Source organism: Amblyomma maculatum, chromosome 10 (assembly GCF_055883805.1).
Source record: "Amblyomma maculatum isolate TAMU_Amacu chromosome 10, ASM5588380v1, whole genome shotgun sequence".
Lineage (NCBI taxonomy): Eukaryota > Metazoa > Arthropoda > Arachnida > Ixodida > Ixodidae > Amblyomma > Amblyomma maculatum.
Window position 1 is genome coordinate 172,735,112 of NC_139353.1, and position 20,414 is coordinate 172,755,525.

At 47.1% G+C, this 20,414-nt stretch overlaps 1 protein-coding gene across 2 annotated transcripts in view; it reads left to right on the forward strand.

The window, feature by feature from the left end:
- Window positions 1–20,414, forward strand: part of LOC146177952 (sarcospan-like) — a 221,227-nt gene that overhangs the window by 60,198 nt on the left and 140,615 nt on the right. The gene's annotated exons all lie outside the window — the stretch shown is intronic.

Here is a 20,414-nt window from a genome sequence, read left to right on the forward strand (position 1 = left end):
TATAAATTGTGCATGAACCAACGCGTGTCACCGATTCTTCATCGTCACTCTTAGACCTTGTTTTTATTCCTCGTTGCATTGCTGAGTGTCTGTAGAATCGGGCATATCTGATCATCACATGGTCGCGGTCCTATTTCCTCTGAATGTCAAAAATTCTTCGGATACATCTTAGCTGATAGCAGTTAAAGATTACACGCATGCTGATGGTATTGCAGTATTAGATCACCTTAATACCGAGCTAGATAACTTCGATAGCGAAAACGATGTTCATGCTCTTTGGGATAAATTCAAAGATATATGCTTTTTTTGTTTAGATAACTTCGTATCAAACAAAACTAAAAAGGCTGCAAAGTACACGCAAAGTACACTGTTAGTGACTGGAATGATTTACCTGATTTACCTGCAAATTTATTTGTATTTGCCTTCACTCGCTTGACTCCATTGACAGTGTGCTGCAATCAATTGATTGATGTTATCCTTATGTATTTTGTTTTATGTAGCACCGCATCAATTCATAAATTTGTTTTTTTGTTTGGTTTGGCTTTTTTTTTCTGTCCAGATCACGTACCAATGCTCCAGTGTATGTATATGCCCCTCCTGCCTGGGCCTTTCGCCTGCAGTATTTTATAAATAAATGTGACAGTGCACGTCCAAGCCTAATTTGGCAGACAGTGAACAAAAATGGATCACGAACATCACGGAGGAAGAGAAATCTGCTGACAATCTGCCGCAAAAAAAAAGATGCCCACGCCGCCATCCTCGACACTTGTGAATAAATTGGTGCATCTTTCCCAGAGGGCCATATACAGGGGAGGAATGTACTGAAGAGGGTAAAGAGAATGGAAGTGCCGGCAGCGGCTAAAACTTTCTTTTTTAGGTTGCACACTGGAACTTTGCCAGTAAAAGTGTTTTTGCAAGAAAAAGAGTTATTTCTTCCCTGGAGTGCACACTGCTTAATTTGTAAACCGCCAGAAACAATAGATAATGTATTTCTTCACTGTTCGGAAGGGGTGTATTTTTGGGACTTACTTCAAAGAACCATAAAGAAAGATTTACCTATTAATCCTTACGGAATACGGTACTTACCAACGCAAAATGAGGAGGGGGTTCCATATGATTCAATCATGCTAATGGGCCTCCACAGTATACGCATAGCAGGATATCATTGTGATTCTGATACGCGTCCTGCACGAATTTCTTTCCGCGAGGCTCTCCATTGGTTTATTGAGATTGTGAAGTTTGACGATGAGAATCTTGAGTGGTTGCCAAAGGTAGAACCTTTGATGGATCTAAAGGAATTCTAGATCGACGAAGCCAGCCTCTGGCAGGCTTATTATATCAATGTCTTGTGTGTGTTTGTGTTGTCTTGCAAAAGTCAGGCAATAAAGAAAAAAAAAGCGCGGCGTAGCCGAGCGGTTGGCACCGAACGTTACGGAGCAAGCAGTGGCGAGTTCGAATACAACTGCTAGCGGTGGTTTTTTTGTTTCTACAAATCGATTTTTTTTTACCTTTTGTAATGTATTTCTGGTGCTTCGTTATTTTTAGTTTTTACTTTTTATCCGAGGCCCTTTTTTTCGCCGGGCGACGCTCTCCTTGGTATGAGCGGCAAGTATGCCCCTTTTGTTTACGACGCCTGCAAATATCACGTTGAACGTCTTGTTGACGCAGTTGTCAGATGTGCCATGATTTAGTGAACAATTGAATGGTAATGCGTTTTCCCTTCGGCACTTAGCATATGTATGCTTTTCGTGGCGTACGTAGCTGCAGTCGAGCGGTCAGGTCAGGGTTAACGGGAGCTCGCAGTCGAAGCGGCGACGGCGGCGATACGTTGGCGCAGAAGTGTGAACGAAGGAGCGTGTCGGCGGCAGCGGATTTCGCTCGCTCGCGCCTTCGAATGCTCAAATGTGAACGAGCCAGGCGCATCTGCTGCTCCAAGCTCGTAATTCAGGCGCTGCAGGTCCAAACTTGAAACTATCCGAGTGCGCACGAAATGCCCGAGCTGAAACATAACCAAAACTGAAGTGGGCGATACAACAAGCCAGTAGATACATTTCCGATGGAGTGGACGTCTTGCAACGCCTCAGACCACGTGGGAAGAGCTTGCCAATTGAGAGGTCTATCTGTTACATGCGGAATAACTCTCTGGTTCTCGAAAAAAAAATCAGCGCTGTGTCTGTCCCATTCTCTTTTCTAGGCTTCGTACCGTTGCGCTGCACCACTTGAAGATGAAGTGGGCGCCTGTGGCGCCTCCAAGTGCATTTTTGTATTTGCCTTGCAACGTTTACGTTGTCTTTTCGTCATCGTTTACGTATGATAAAAGCGTGTTATTATATTCGAGACAAAACCTACGACCGCATTCAAACAGGCAGCGTAATTCGCATTTGTCAGCCTCCGGGATTCCTAGCGCGTCACGTGATTTGTAGTTGCGAATTTCGGCTGTGGCGGCGATACCTGTATTTCTGTTCTTCCTCTTTACTACCTTATAACAGCTCTGTTTTCAGTAAGAGCGGATTTTTTGTAATCAGGAATTGGCATTTTATCTATGCAAGCCCACTTCAGTTTTCTCTTTAGTGTCCCTTTAAGCTCTCGCGCGAATTCTTCTAGGGTGTGTAAAGAGAACAGTCGTCATCATCATCATCATCATACTCAGCTTGTGTATACCCACTGCAGGGCGAAGGCGTCTCCCATATGTCCTGCCCATGTCCATTTTTTTCTTCTTGATTTCCACTAGAATGTCAGTAAATTGAGTTATTTCTCTGACCCACTCTGCACGCTTCCTATCTCTTAAAGTTACCCCTACCATTTTTCGTTCCATAGCCCTCTGGGTTGTCCTTAACTTAAGTAGAACCCTCTTGGTTAGCCTCCAATAGCCCGGTCCTATAGAGAACGGAGCATTGCCAACACTTGAATATTGGGGCCATGATTTGTACCGCCTGGATACAGACTTGGTCGGCACCAGCCTGCGTGTCGGCTGGCCGCGCCTGCAGCTGAGCAGTTGGAGCTAGGCGCTTTCCAGGCAGCCGAAAATAGCCCGCGCCCATCTTTCAAACCGACGGATGACATGCTCGGCGAGGCCAGTGAGTGGCGCCCACAATAATGAGCAGCACTTTGTGCGGGAGGGGATTCCCCCGACAAAAGAAGGCGCTCACCCGTTACGCTTGCACCTCCTCTACGTGTGCGTAGACGCCGCGCAGTTATCAGCCGCTTTACGGGCAATATTAGAAAAGCCGGCTTCATCAGAACCCTGAGCACTCACATTTTTTTATACCACAGTGAATGGCTGCAATGAAGCTGCTGGCTAAAGCTGTTAAAAAAAAGGTCAATTTCAAACGTAGCCCTCAGAACAGTATACTTCAGTGGAGTCAGTTCTCGGTTTAAGAGCGCGTCGCTAAATAAACAATTCTCAATCAGCGCTGTGCTCGTCCCTCTTCCTCTTTTCTTTGGCCGTTGCGCTGAAAAGATATGAGTCTTTCGTTTTTGGTCTCCAGTGAAAAGTCCCCATCGAGGATCCTCGACAAGGGTCCCTAATAACGGCACCAAACGCTCTCATGTTGGTTGTGCTAGATGAAAGGTCGTACATACCGAGGAGGTCCATCCGAGCTCATTGGGCATTTGACTGTGGGGCGACGCTAAAGAAGTAGTGCTTCAAACATATTTACCGAAGTTAAGCTAATGGCCCTTTGCACAACAATTGTGGGGGGCACGTTATGCTTAGCCTTTAGGGGTATGATGTGAACACGTTACCGAATGAGTGCTCGGGCATTTCACCTGCCGATTACCACCTGTCAGCTCCAAGATTTTTCTTTTGTGACAGAACAAATCTTCCAGGAGCAAGCGTGCAGAAGCCCAGGAATTTATCGCATAAACTTCCCTTAAAAACATATGCACTTGAGCTAAGAAAATGCAAACTAATTGTTAGACACGAAACCAGGTGAAGGCTGCGTGACCCGTGAGCCGTCTGTTGAATTAATAAAGAAGAATTCGAACATGTTACTTTGTTTCATCTTTTTTTAAAGCGATAGATTTTACAACTGGTTCGGTCGAAAAGCCGTGGGCGCAGTAGTAGCAGATGTAGTAGTCTGCACAGCGGGTCAAAAATATTCTGGGGCTGCGTAAAAAAAAATCATATTGTTACGGGTGTGGGTTTATTTACAACGTAGTGCGGGATGCATGAATGCAATCAGAGTAAGGCTTGTCCTAGTCAGTCCACGCGCTTTACCCTCGCCCTCCTCTTTTCATGCCGAGCGCCGTAACGATGGAGGCGAAACGAAGAGGCGTCCGTGTGCTGTGCGATGTCAGAGCACGTTAAAGATCCCCAGGTGGTCGAAATTACTCCGTAGCTTTCCACTACGGCTCCTCTTTCTCTCTTTCCACTTTCACTCCCACCTTCCTCCCTTCCCTTACGGCGCGGTTACGGTGTCCACAGAAAACAAGTGAGACAGTTACCGCGCCTTTCCCTTCCTGTGAACCAATTCACCTTTTAATTGACGAAACAATATCGTCGTAATTTGTGGTTCTAGTGATTGATAATTTATTGGTGTGTGACAGGGAATGAGGGGTTAATGAAATCACTGTAATTACTCGATTAATTAAATTAAACAAATCAGAGATATCATCATCATCATCATCATCCTGATTATACCCACTGCAGGGCGAAGGCCTCTCCCATATTTCTCCACTTAACCCGGTTCTGTGCTAGCTGCATCCACTTGATTCCCGCGAACTTCTTAACCTCATCCGCCCCCCTAACTTTCTGCCGCCTCCTGCTACGCCTTCCTTCCCTTGGAATCCAGTTTGTTACCCTCAGCGACCATCGGTTATCCTCTCTTCGCACTACATGTCCTGCCCATGACCATTTCTTCGTCTTAATTTCTACTAGAATGTCGGTAACTTGAGTTATTTCTCGGACCCACACTGCACGCTTCCTATCTTTTAATGTTACCCCTAACATTTTTCATTCCATTGCCCTCTGGGTTGTCCTCAACTTAAGTAGAACTCTCTTGGTTAGCCTCCACGTTTCAGCCCCATAGGTGAGTACAGGCAAGATGCAACTGTTGTATACTTTCCTCTTGAGCGATACCGGTAAGCTGCTAGTCATAATCTGCGAGTGCTTGCCAAATGCGCTCCATCCCAATCGTATTCTTCTTGTTATTTCCTTTTCGTGGTCCGGATCTGCTGTGACTATCTGTCCTAAGTAGACATATTCGCCTACTACTTCCAGTATTTCGCTACCTAATGTAAACTGCTGTTCCTTCCCGAGGCGGTTGAACATTACCTTAGTCTTCTGCATATTGATTTTCAAGCCTACCTTTCTACTTTTCCTGTCTAGGTCATCAATCATTATTTGCAGTTCATCCCCCGAGTTGCTTAGCAAGGCAATGTCATCAGCAAATCGCAGATTACTGAGGTGTTCTCCATCTACCCTTATCCCTAACTGCTTCCATTCCAAGTCTCTGAATACTTCCTCTAAACAAGCTGTGAATAGTACTGGGAGATTGTGTCTCCTTGCCTAACACCTTTCTTTATGGGAAGTTTGTTACTTTCTTTATGCAGAACTGTGGTTGCTGTGCAGCCACTATATATATCTTCCAGCACTTTCACGTATGGCTCGTCTACCCCCTGATTTCGCAATGCCTGCATCCCCGCCGTGGTTTCAACTGAGTCAAATGCTTTGTCGTAATCAATGAATGCTATGTATAGGCGCTGGTTATATTCCGAGCATTTTTCTATCACCTGGTTGATGGTAGGGATATGATCGATAGTAGAGTACCGTTTCCGAAACCCTGCTTGATCCTTTGCTTGATTGCAGTCTAAGGTTGTCCTGATTCTATTAGCGATTACCTTAGTAAATACCTTATACTTTACAGACAGTAAGCTGATTGGTCAGTAATTTTTAAGGTCCTTAGAGTCCCCTTTCTTGTGAATGAGGATAATGTTTGCATTCTTCCATGGTTCCGGTACCGTCGATGACACCATGGCACTGCGTATACAGGGTGGCCACTTTTTATAGCACGATATCCCCCCCGTCCTTCAGCAAATCTGTAGTTATCTGATCCTCTCCAGCTGATTATCCCCTTTTCATAGTTTCTAGTGCTTTATTGACCTCGTCCTTCGTCACTGGTGGAACGTCTGACTGTTTTTCCCTACCGCCAATCTCATTACGGTCCTGACTACTCTGGCTACTGTAGAGATCTGTATAGAACTCCTCGGCTACTTTGACTATCTTTTCCATATTAGTGATGACTTTGCCCGCCTTCTCCCTTATCGCATACATCTGGTTTTTGCCTATGCCCAATTTCTTCTTTACCGCTTTAAGGCTTCCCCCGTTCTTTACAGCATGCTCAATTGTCTCCATGTTATACTTCCTTATATCGGCCATCTTGCGCTGATTGATTAGCTTTGATATCTCGGTCAATTCGATCTGGTCAGTTGGATTGGAAGCTTTCATACTCTGGCGTTTCTTAATCAAATCTTTCGTCTCCTTAGACAGCTTACCGGTATCCTCTCTAACTATCCTACCGCCTACTTCGACCGCGCACTCAGTAATGATATCTCTGAAATTATTGTTCCTTGCCTCTAGGGTAATGTCGCCATCCTCAGTTAAAGCTGAATACCTATTCTGTAGCGAGATCCTGAACACTTCTGCCCTCCCCCTCACCGCTAATTCGTTGATGGGTTTGTTTCTTACTAATCTGTTCCGTTCCTTCTTCAGATTTAGGCTGATTCGGGACCTCACCATCCTGTGGTCACTGCATCACACTTTCCCGATTACCTCTACATCTTGGATAATGGCGGGGGTTGAACACATTATGAAGTCGATTTCATTTTTAGTCTCTTCGTTAGGACTTTTCCATGTCCATTTCAGGTTCTTCCATTTGCTGAAGAAGGTATTCATGATTCGTAAGTTATTGCGCTCTGCAAACTCAACTAGTAACTCCCCCCTGCTATTCATAGAATCAATACCATAGTCACCTACTGCCTTGTCTCGTGCCTGTTTTTTCCCTACCTTGGCATTGAAATCGCCCATTAGTACAGTATACTGCGTCTTTACATTTCGCATTGCCGATTCTACATCTTCAGAGAAGCTTTCAACTGCCTGGTCATCATAGCTGCATGTAGGTGCATAGGCCTGTACAACCTTCAGTTTATACCGCTTATTAGGCCTAATTACGGTGCCTGCCACCCTCTTATTAATACTATAAAATTCATCTGTATTACCCGCTATATACTTATTGAGAAGGAAACCTACTCCTAGTTCTCGCCTCTCCGGTAAACCTCGATAACACAGTACATGCCCATCCTTCAGTACAGTATATGCCTCATTCGGCCTCCTAACCTCACTAAGCCCTATGACATCCCATTTCATGCCCTCTAGTTCCTCTAACAGCACTGCTAAACTAGCTTCACTAGCTAGGGCTCTAGCATTAATCGTTGCCAGAGTCAGTTTCCAATGGCGGCCTGTCCAGCGGAGCCAGGCTTTCTTAGCACCCCCTGCTGCGTCACAGGTCTGACCGCCGCCGTAATCAATTGTTCCGCAGCCGCTGGTGACTGAGGGCCGGGGTTTTATGAAGCTTATCATAGGAGGTTGTGGCCAATTACTGCACCAGGGTGGCCAACTCCTGTTTTGGTGAGGGAGTGCGTTGCCAGAGGTGTTCACCGGCATCAGGTCGCACCCCAAACCTGTTTATGCAATTCCATCGACACGCGGATTTACTTTTTTTTTTCATCCGGTGGAGAATTGCGCGGCACCGGGATTTGAGCCCCGGTCCTCTTGCATGCGAGGCGGATGTTCTACCGCTACGCCACCGCTGCTTTTTTTTTTGTTACATGAATTGGTACAAATACATCAGTAAAAGATCGTGGTTGCCATGCCCCTTGGCTGACAACCGTGTCTAATGGACTTTCATTACCACAAGTTCGCCCATCAGACTCAAGACCTCCTCCGCAGTGTCCTGCCGCTTCAAGATTTCTTTTAGTTTATACACTTGTTCAACAAAGTAATCACATACAGATCGTGCATCGACATCACAGTGTCTATAAGCCATCCTACTCCTCCAAATACTGTGAAGGCCCAATAGCATCATGAGGTCATACTGAAAATCATCATTACTAGTTGTCAAGTACCGAATTCCACGTAGCGTCAATGGCAGGTCTTTTTTAAGTGTCCTTTGTAACACATCCCAGTAAAACACCGCATCCAAACAATCCAGGAACACGTGCTCAACTGTTTCTGGTTTCCTACATAGTAGACATTTTGAGCCCCAAGGTACAAAAAGGCCCTTTTCTTCCATCCATGTTTTGACTGGGAGGGTTCCTGTATGCAATTTAAAAAAGAATGTTTTTACGCCCGGTGCAACAGTCTTGTTTTTAACTAGTTTGAGCACATCTTTCCCTGGGCCTTCACAGTATAAGATTCTGTACAATGGAGCTGGGAACAATTGTGAAAAAAGATCCTTGTACAGTCGCTTAGGGGGTACCGTCGCTAAATACTCTACAGAGTACCTCACGCGCAAAAACTTGAACGACCACACCATTTCTCTCAGGAAGCGTGACAGTATCCCCGAGCAGAGCATGAAGAGACTATAAACTCTGGAATTGCACTGGATAGCATGATTTGCATAAAGGTTCTCAGGAATGCATCTTTTTGGTCACGTAGGAAACAAAACCTTAAAACCATCTGCCGCCCATATAGATTCATTAGAGACAACCCTCCGTCTTTAACTCGCCGAAAGAGATTATCTCTGCTAATTCGTTCCCAGTTGGACGACCAAATGAAACCGCAAATACACGATGGAACCTTTGTATATTGCTTCGAGCACAATACAATATTTGAAGTAAATACATTATTCTTGCCACGAAAAAAGGTATTGCATACAGTCGCACGGGCGAAAATAGAGAGGTTACGTCCCATCCACCCTTTCGTCCTTTCCCGTATTTCTTCCGCTTTTTCATTCCAGTAATTCGTATTTTCCCCTTATTTGTCCAATGGAACTCCCAAATAAACTCCGGGCTTTGTAGCCCATCTTACTCCACAGAAAATTTCCGGTTCCTCTTCCCATTCCCCGTGACAGACTCCGAGACTTTTCTTTAAATTAACAGCACTATCAGTCGGCCTGCAATACCTATGTGTTACTTTCAAAGCTTCCGAAACGCTTTCGCGATCTTCACAAAAAAGCACCACATCATCAGCGTATGCCAATATTTTCACTTCACATACTCCCAGCTTAAAACCACGGATGTATTCGTTACCAGTTACCATTGTACACAATGGTTCCAAATATATAGCAAAGAGGAGAGGAGACAGTGGACATCCCTGCCGCACAGATGCTCTTACATCAATTCTTTCAGATAACACTTTGTTAATCATAAGGCGTGTAGAACAACATGCATAAGCCATTTTAACTCCTTTCAATACAACGGAACCAACACCAATATGTTCCAACAAACAGTACAATATTTCATGAGACACACGATCAACTTGAACCATGGCCACTCTCCTGTTTAGAGCATCGCAGCACTCGAACACACTACGCGCTACATGAATATTATTAAATATGCTTCTGGTCTTTATTCCACATGTTTGATGAGGTCCAACAATATCTTTTATAGTGTATTGCAATCTCTTAGCTAACACCTTCATCAGAATTTTATAATCAACATTTGTTAACGTGATCGGTCTATAGCTTGTAACTTTTAAAAACATGGCTGGCTCATCAGTCTTGGGAACCAAGACCGTATGTGCGTTGCTAAACGGCGGTGGCAGATAACCTACATCAAAGCACTCCTTGAAAAGCCTATAGAGCATGATAGATAACTCACTTTTAAGGCTCTTGTAAAAGGCCGCACTCAAACCATCTGGACCCGGAGACTTTCCGACATTCAATTCATCAATGGCCTTTTCTATTTCCTCCACACTTATTTCGTTTTCTAACTCTTCAGTAACTTATTTGCCTAATATTGGCATCAGAGGCAAAAAGTTATCTCTAAACCCTTCTTCACTTGGTGCTTTGCTCGAAAACAGCTCACGGTAATGTTCCACGAAGGCGCTCGAAATTCCGTCTTGCTCATCATGCCTCTGCCCCTTGTATTCAAGAACCGTTATCTCGTTCGCGCGCGCATATCGATTTTCATCAGCGAGGGCGGGTTTTGTTGGCGTCTCGCCACCGAGCCAATTTTCCGTGCGCGCTCTTATCGCAGCGCCCCTGTACTTCTGGGCATTCAAAGCTTCTAGCCTAGCTTTGATGCCTTTTATATCATGCATGAACATATCCGGCATTCGTTCTTCTTCACGCCCTAAATATTTTAGGAGCTCTTGCAGTTGCTTTTCTTCTTTCTTTTCCTCATACTTAATAATGGAAGAGCGCTCAATTGCATTCATTTTAACCTCCTGTTTAAATCGTTCCCAGGATTCAATACAGCCTGTTTCGCTCTCATAAAAAATATCAATGGTTTCCTTAACTTTTCTTAAAAATAGTTCGTCTTCTGTAAGCCTCGAGTTTATTTTCCATAGGTCCCAGTTCATTTTTGATTTACACTGCTTCGTTCCACCCAGCGTGACCGTAACTAAGCAATGGTCGCTAAATGACACTTGCTTCACTTCATACTGTTCACAGGTAGGCGAAAACTCTGGCGACACATATATTCTGTCAAGCCACGCGTGACTACTACCTTGAAAATGTGTGAAATGCACACGTTTTTCGCCATTCACCAGGACTGATACGTCCTCTAAGCTGCACTCATTGAGGACGCACTTCAGCAATTCGGCACTTTGGTCTTTTCCAACATTTCTATTCGAACGATCATTAGAGTCTACAACACAGTTGAAACCTCCCAAAAATATAAGCGCACGACTGCATTCAAGGAAAGGCACCAACTGCTCAAAAAAGTCGCGCCATTCGTTTTGTGTCGTTGGTGCATACAGGACCACCACCCTCACCGCACAGGTTTCGTACTTGATGTCGCACACGACGAAACGCCCCCTTGCACAAGTTATTACTTGCTCCACTGCTATGCCTGCACTTTTCCTCAGGAAAAGACAGCAACCTGCCGACAAACCGACTGCATAGCTTACGCAAACATTGAAGCGTGACCGAAAACCAAACACCATATTATCTGTTTGCTGCTCATCCTCAACCTTTGTTTCTTGTATGGCTACGATGTCTAAATCTAGTTGGCTCAACAAACGGTTCAACTGCACTTGCTTCCGTCTCGAGGCGAGCCCTCGGACGTTTAGAGTGCACACTTTTAGCGTTTTTTTTCCAATAAGCCATACTCTAAACCCAGCTAACAAATAATGACTAAAGGCTCACTTCTTCAGTCTCTCGTCGCGAGTGAGCGACGAGGAACGCAACGCGGTTTGCGATAAGGCTAACTTGCCTTTCTTAGCGCCTTCCACCCTCCACTGCTTTTCTAGTCGACGCAGTTGCCGTTCTGTAGCTGGTACCTTTTCGTAGTCTCGTGGTCTCTTCATGGAGGCGGTTGTCATATCCATCGGAGACTCAGCAACGCTTCCTTCCGAAGTGCCTTTCGCTGTTGGCTGATCTGACGACATAGCAGCCTCCTCCCCCTTTCCAGTCGTTTCTGCAGCAGGTTCGCTAACTTGCGTCTTCCCTCCGCCGGTGGTGTGCTCCGGCTGTTGGACATCAGGTCCCTCTCCGGATCCTGTAGGGGGCAGGGCTCCAGCGTTGTCCAGTTCCTCCTGGTCCATGATCAACTCGCTGCCGTCGTCTTGAGGGGGCACAATACCCGTGGCCACACGGGCATACGCGCGGACGCATCCCTCCCGGTCGTGCCCGAAGATATGACACGAACTACATCTCGGAGTGCGGCAATCACGTCGAATGTGGCCTGTCTTCTTACATCTTAAGCATATTGGTGGCCGTCCAGGCACCACCACTAACACAAGCCCTCCGTAAAACTTGTACATGTGGGGCGAATCATCGATCGAAAGCCCCTCTTTGAGCACTATTTTTACTAGCCGAGTTGTCGATTCGACCTCTTCAAAACCCGGGCTGTTCCACTGCTCATAAGTGACTTCTTTGACTTCTTTCACATCTCCAAAGTCTTAGAACGCCCTCTGCACCGCTTCACTCGAAACGTAGAAAGGCACCCAGTGCACCTTGAAAACCAACTCACGCTTGTTCGGGTCGATGATCGCACAGTAGCGTCTCTTCACTTCCAGCGCGCCTTCTTTCAGCAGGCGTTCCTTCGCTTCCTCAGTCTTCATCTTCAGCATCCAGAAATGAGACATTTGGAAGGGCCCAATGCCAGCCACGTAGGGTAGTACACCGGCCTTTTCCAACGGCTCACGAAAATCCTGTATGCGATAAGGCCGGTCGGCAATATCACAGTGAAGGAAAACCGTTGTCTTCATTGCTTCTCCCGAAGGAAACGTAGGTAGAACCATGCGATAGCCGAGCGGAGGACGTCGTTCGGCGCATCCTCGGCCAGACATGACCGATACCGAGGTACGCTCAGAGCTTGCCATCACACGTCCGTCTCCCACGGAAGCCGGAAGTGCAATCCGCAACGCCACCGCTGCACTCCTCAGAGATAAAAAGATTGCAAAAGGGGATTTACCGGTATCAATATACTCAGGAAGAGAAGCCAGCACCTGATGACGCTAATTAAAAAAAAATTGGAGTCTGTAATTGAAAAAAAATGAAAAATACCTTCCCAAGGGTCAAACTAGTCTGCATTGAAAGCTACTGTCAGCTCACGCTGTAACGGTGTACAAGAAATTACAAGAAAATGAATGTTAAAATTAAGATCTATCGTTTTTGACACACACAAACGATGTTTTTTTATTCGCTTTTATTTTTTGGAAGTAAATTTAGTAAACGACGGAAGTAAATTTTCCCCCTAATCATTTTAATTACAAGTCCTCGGATGTCTTATAAGATTGCTTGAGTGACAAGGTTGGCCTTCCATTCTTTTTTCTTTTTCTTATAAATCGTTTCGTTCGAACGTAACCGCGCGGACAAACTCGTGATGACATGAACTTGTCGACATCCCCACTTAATGCATTAAAAACTACAGTGAGAATTCAATAATTGATGATGTCATATAAAGCAAAATGTGGACACGCTCCGTCCACACATCCTCGTGGTAACACCCGAACGTCTCATTGGGCAAAGAAGGCTTTAAAAGAAAATGAGAGATATGTGAAAAAACATGCGATGCGCAAGTGATGATATTGGGCTAGCACTTCCATGAGTCAAGTACTCAAACCAAAAGCAATGTGGCGCTAAACTCTAGTAAGCAACAATGACATATAAAGCAACATATTGCCACATAGAAGAGGACACAAAAGATCACGACTGGGAACAAAAAAGCGCGAGCCTGGAAGAAGAAAGAGGAAGCGTGAGCGCAAGACTCGTTCCTATCGATTATTAAAATGTTCTTATCTTAGGCACTCCTTGGCGTTCTATCGAGACGTGACACTGATGGAGCGCGCTGGGGTATGCACAAGACTCCTTCTGGCAGTCCACAGCTGATCCCAGACATCGACACGCCGGTGCATCGCGCTAGCCGCCGCCTTTTAGGCCTATCCCCGGAGTCCAGCCATCTGCCGAACGACTCTTCAAAAGCCCAAGTTCACCAGGTCTCCCAAGCAATGGCACATCCCAACCCTACGCCGGTGACTCTTCAGAACACCAAGGTGCCAGAGTGCTTTCGCGGGGCAGCGTTTGAAGATGTGGAGGACTGGCTTGACCAGTTTGAGCGAGTGGTCAAGATAAATCAATGGAGCGCAGACCAGAAGCTTTACAATGTCTATTTCGCCCTTCAGGACAATGCGAGAACGTGGTTTGAAAACCACGAGGCCAGCTTATCCACATGGAATGACTTCCGCCGCCAGCTGGTAGACACCTTTGCGAGAAGTGCTCGACGAGACAATGCGCTATGCCTGCTTGAAGTGCGCGTCCAGAAGCCGAATGAGAGCGTGGCTATGTTTGCGGAAGACATGGCTCGCCTTTTTCGCAGTGCCGACCCTGATATGAGTGAGCCACGAAAGCTACGGCATCTCATGCACGGTGTTAAAGGACAGGTGTTTGCCGGCTTGGTACGCAACCCACCCAAAACCGTAAGTGAGTTCATTAAGGACGCTACGGCTATAGATCGAGCCCTCCAAGATCGGTGCCGCCAGTACAACCGACCTGTCAACTGTGCCGCGACGACTACGGCGGCGCTGAACGCAACAGATAAGACCTCTCTTCGAGACATCATTAGAGAGATTGTCCTTGATGAGTTGCAGCGAATTACGGCTGCGAAGGCTCAGCTGTCAGGGGACCTCATGGAAGCTGTGAGGAATGAAATTCGGTGCGCCCTATAACCGCCTGCACCACGCAACGAGTCTCGTCCAGTCGACAACGCGGAGGCCCTTTCTGAACAATACCACGCTCCCCAACCGGTCAGTTACAAGACGGACATTCCTGCACCTTACCACGAGCTGCATCCCGAGAGCTATGCCGCGGTCCTTCGTCGCCCACCTCCAGACCACGCCCCAACGAGCTCACTGAGCTCACCGAGCCGTCAGGAGACGCGGTTCTTCCAGGGGCCTCAGTGGGTGCCTTCCAGGCGCTCTCAACTGCGCCGAACTGACAGGTGGCGCAGTTATGACAGCCGACCACTCTGTTTCTACTGCGGACAACTTGGCCATGTATATCGGTACTGCCGCTACCGCGAAGAGGGGCAGGCCTTTCTGCCTGCTTCTGCTCGCCGCCACTTCGACGCTGACTCTGCTCAAATCGAGGACGACCCTCCGGTCAGCAGGGAAACCCAATCCCCGGGCTTCCGCCGCCGCTCCTCCCCATCGCCACAACGTGATTCGCCGATGCGTCGCAGCACTGCTGACGTTAGCGGACGGCGGTCCCCTAGCCCTGGCTGGGGAAACTAACAGCCGCAACCTCGCGAGGGGAGGTGGCAACCAGTCGGAAAATGTTAAAACCCTCACCACCACCGCAATTGCCGACAACCCGTGCTTCTGACGCCACCGTTAACATTGTCATTGTCGCAATACCGCCGAAAACGCCGCACCAGATGATCAGCCATGACGACGAAGCTGACAGCGCCGACCTTGCCGCACTTCCGCCGCAAATGCCGAAAGAAAAGAGCAACCCAGATAACTTTGTTAGCGCTGACCTCGCCGTTTCCATTGATCGGCTGGAGGTACATGCTCTGGTGGATACCGGGGCGGATTTTTCAATTATTAGCCAGAAACTGGCCGACACACTGCGCAAAGTCAAAACTGAATGGACTGGGCCAGTAATAAGAACTGCTGGGGTCAGCTACTGGCACCGACTGGGAAATGCACTGCCCGGATAGGAATAGGAAACGCGGTGTTTGTTGGCAGCTTCGTTATTCTCCCTGACTGCTGCAAAGACCTCATCTTGGGCATGGACTTTCTGCGTCTTCATGGGGCTGTAATCAGCATTCGTGACAGCGTCGTTGCCTTCACCAATAACTAGGAAGACCTTGGTTATGCGCAAGTACCACTATTACCCTTACGCATCGCCAATGAGACGGTGACATTACCTCCGCGATCATGCTCTCTTGTTGAAGTGAAATGCAACGTGGCGCATACAGGCGATGGCGTCGCCGAACGGGCAGTTACCCTGGTACTCAGCCGAGGTGTTTCTATAGCTCGAGGGCTGGTAAACTTGACCAATGGGCATACCGAAGTGCTGCTGACAAACTTCAGCGACGAGCGTCAGCAAATTCCGAAAGGCACAACTGTGGCCTTTTTCGACAGCCTCCCAAATGCGCTGCACTGCTGCTTGGTACAACAGAAAAGATCAGTGTGCAAAACACCCGTAACCATCGTCGATGTGAGCCCAAATTTGTCTTCTTCAGAACGGGACCGCCTTTTGGATCTCATAGATCAATTTCGAGACTGTTTTGCTTCAGAATCGCGGATCCGTCAAACGCCTTTGACAAAACATCGGATTATCACGGATGACTCGCTTCGCCCGATTCGACCAAATCCTTACCGGGTGGCTCCGAAAGAACGTGAAGCCATTCAGCGCCAGATGGCCGAAATCCCAGTCGAAAAAAAACTACAGAAAATTTTCTGATGTTACGACAGAATTTCTGCGCGGTTTTTGACTGGAAACCTGTTGTGACAACAGAACAATCTGTCGTAACATCACTTATTTCTGTAGTTACAACAGAAAAGTGCTACAGAATTACAGACAACAGGAATATACTACAGAAAAACTACAGAACTACAGAAAAGTACTACAGAACTACAGAAAAATCTGATGGTTACGACAGAACTACAGGACCTTTTGTCGTATTTCAATGACACAGTTCTGTAGTTTTTTTCGACTGGTGAAATGCTTAGAGACGACGTTATCCAGCCGTCACAGTGTCCCTGGGCTTCCCCCGTGGTCAGCAGTATCCCTTGCTGGGCTAGCTGGTGTGACATTGCGTTAAACCAAAGGAAATACATGAATCTTTCAATAAACTTAGTTGGAGTAAGGCGCCTGTCCCGTCCGTCTTTCTGTGTGGTTCGTCTAAAACTTAGCGCTGTATTTCCTTTGGTTTAACGCAATCCCCTGTGGTACTTGCAAAAAGAAGGACGGCAGCTTACCATTTTGCATAGACTATCGCAAGCCCAACCGAGTGACCAAAAAAGACGTGTGCCCTCTCCCTCGCATCGACGATTCCCTTGATCGCCTGCGAAATGCACGTTACTTCTCATCGATGGACTTGAAAAGTGGATATTGGCAAATCGAAGTGGATGAGAGGGATCGGGAAAAGACAGCATTCGTCACTCCCGACGGATTGTATGAGTTTAAAGTCCTTCCGTTCGGTTTATGCTCGGCGCCAGCAACATTTCAGAGGCTGATGGACACAGTGCTTTCGGGACTTAAGTGGCAAACATGCCTGGTGTATCTTGACGACGTGATCGTGTTTTCGGCCACATTTGAAGAGCATCTACTCCGTTTGCTAGCTGTGTTTCAGGCGATAAGATCTGCGGGCCTCACACTAAAACCCGAGAAGTGCCACTTCGGTTACGAAGAGCTTCAGTTCTTAGGTCACGTCGTTAGCCAAGAAGGTGTCCGGCTTGACCCTGAAAAGCTCTCCGCAGTCGCCAAGTTCCCAACACCTACGGACAAAAAGACATTGCGGCGCTTCCTGGGTCTTTGCACCTATTACCATCGGTTTATTGCTGGCTTCTCACGAATTGCCTGGCCATTAACTTCACTGACGCGTGACAAGGCTGTCTTTCGCTGGGGTGAAGAAGAGCAACAAGCTTTCAATGAGCTGCGGAGGCGTCTACAGACACCACCTGTCCTGGCGCACTTTGATGACGACGCTCCTACACTGCTTCATACAGATGCCGGCAACGTGGGCTTAGGGGCTGTGTTGGTGCAGCGCCAGGATGGTGTGGAAAAAGTAATTGCTTACGCCAGCAGGACCCTATCTAAAGCAGAAGCGAACTACTCGGCGGTTATGAAGTTCCGCCCTTATTTGTACGCTCGCCCTTTTCAAGTCGTCAGCGACCATCACTCTCTCTGTTGGCTGACAAACTTAAAGGACCCTTCAGGGAGACTTGTGCGTTGGAGTCTTCGCTTACAAGAATTCCACATGGCAGTTATATACAAATCTGGAAAGAAGCACACGGATGCAGATTGCCTTTCACGAGCGCCGGTCGAACCTTCCACTATGACTGATGAAGACACTGCGTTTTTAGGTGTCATAGATGACGCAAAGGCTTTCCCAACAGCAGCGAGAGGACCAGGAATTGCTCCCTCTTATTGATTTCTTGGAGAAGCGAACTACAGTTGTGCTTAAGATTTTCGCCCGAGTAATCCCTTCATTCTTTATTCGCAATAACGTACTTTACAAGAACTTCCGTCCTGGGGGGAACAGTCATCTACTCGTCGTCCCATCGGCTCTCCGCACTGAAGTTTTGCAAGCGTGCCACGACGAGCCAACCGCCGGTCACCTAGGCTACACCCGCACGTTGGCTAGAGTACAGCACGGATACTACTGGCCAAATCTGCCGGCGACAGTGTAACACTATGTACGTACGTGCATAGACTGCCAGCGCCGTAAATCACCCCCTGTAAAACCAGCCGGCCTACTCCACCCTCTTCAAGTGCCAACGACACCTTTTAAGCAAATTGGCATGGACCTCCTGGGACCATTTCCGACGTCTACAGCCGGGAATAAATGGATAATTGTCGCCACCGATTATCTGACCCGCTACGCGGAGACCAATGCTCTGCCAAGGGGTACCGCTGCCGAAGCAGCTGGGTTCTTCGTTGAGAACATTGTCCTGAGGCATGGCGCTCCGGTACTTATTATAACTGACCGAGGAACTACATTTACGGCCGAACTTTTGGAGACCGTTCTTCGCCTCAGTGGTACCAGTCACCGTAAAACTACAGCCTATCACCCTCAAACCAATGGGTTGACGGAACGCCTCAATAAGACCCTCGCAGACATGCTTTGCAGGTATGTCGACGTGAACCATAAGAATTGGGACGAAATACTTCCCTACGTCACGTTCGCCTACAATACGGCACGCCAAGACACCACTCGTATGACACCATTCAGCCTCCTTCACGGCCGACCAGTAACAACTATGCTGGATGCAATGTTGCTCCCGAATGCAGACAGCGATGATCTCTATCAGGACGCCGAAGACCGCTCAGCGTGCAGAGGATGCTCGCCAACTAGCGCGTGTGCGGATCAAAAATCAGCAGGAGCATGATGCACGACGCTACAATCATAGACACCGACATGTCATGTACGAACCTGGCGACAAAGTGTGAGTCTGGACGCCTATTCGCCGCCATGGACTTTCCGAAAAACTATTGCGGCGATACTTCGGACCATATATTGTTCAGCGACGTTTACCCGACGTCACTTATGAGGGGGTGCCAGACGAGGTGTCGACATCAAAGCGACGCCAGCACCAAGCTAACGTCGTCCACGTCGTACGTATGAAGCCGTATCACTCGGGCTGACCTTTTGTTCTCATCGGGACAATGCTTCCTAAGTAGGGGGGCAAATGCCACATAGAAGAGGACACAAAAGATCACTACTGGGAACAAAAAAGCGCGAGCCTGGAAGAAGAAAGAGGAAGCGTGAGTGCAAGACTCGTTCTAGTCGATTATTAAAACGTTCTTATCTTAGGCACTCCTTGGCGTTCTATCGAGACGTGACAATATGTCGAAAACCAAACTATTTTAGGAAAATACTTCGGGGACTTGTTTTCGGGAAGCGAACGACAACACGCATGAAGCCACTTAGATGAGACGAGCTGAGCACATTGGCCGAAAACAAACACAAAAAAAATCTGAACGCATATAGAACGTGGCTAGAGATAAAGATCTAAACGGCAGCCAACAAAGGGCACCAAACTAACTTGAAAGAAAACCTAAAAGCTCCCTGAAGAGCGCAGCAACTGACGATCCTGCGCCCAAATTTGGAAAGACGAATAAATATTACACCGAAACGTATGTCTGCTACCGCAATAGTAGTTTCGTTCAGCCAGAAAACTATATAATTATGCACAAGAATGCTGAATTGGGCGAGTTGGTGCATTCGCATTTTAGGAAACGCAGCGCAAAGAAGACAAGGACAAAAAATAAGGAAACACACACGAGCGCTCGTGTGTGTTTCCTTCTTTTTTGTCGTTGTCTTATTTGCGCTACGTTTCCTAAAATATATAAATATGGTTTGTGTTGCAGGCTGAGGCCCCGGTATTCCATTTTTGCTAGCCCGCTCAATTTCTTGCGGGCGGTGAGATGATCTCTGTGCTTGTAACTAGGTGACATTTCTTGAGTAGCGCTGTGGATTTGGTGGCCTTAATTTTATCGGCGTAGGTTTCTTCACTGTTCTGTAAATGAGCCTGCCCCTCTGGGTTATGCAGCAGCACCCACACATTAAGGCAATTTTCTACAATGATCCGGCTTTGATAACTATTGCTTCATGCCAACTGTAGCGAAATGTTGTCAGCGACGCATCGCGCATGTTTTCAGTTTTTTTTTTCGTTTTTTTTTTCATGGCGCGTGCTACTTTGTATAAACTCGGCGTAATGAGAGCCACGCAATACAGCTGAAAGTTTGTGGTTGTCTGCTCGTTTCTTCGCGCTTTTCGCCGCTCCTTCACTTGCTCAACATATGTGACTACCTGACACAATATTTCATGTTTCTTATTTAAGACCGTCGTTCTCACTACCATCGCTCGTTCAGCGCTTTGCTTGTTGATTTGGAAAAAAAAAAACTTAAAAAAGAGTTTGGGCCCCGCAGTATTCATTTTAAATGTCTCAGGGTAACCTAATCCATTGATGTGCAGCTTTGTGAGAGTTAGGAGGGTAGATATGTAGGCCAATAAGTTATAGATTTGGAAACCAAAAGCTGAAGCAGATACAGAACAGAGGGAGGTGACAGAGCTGC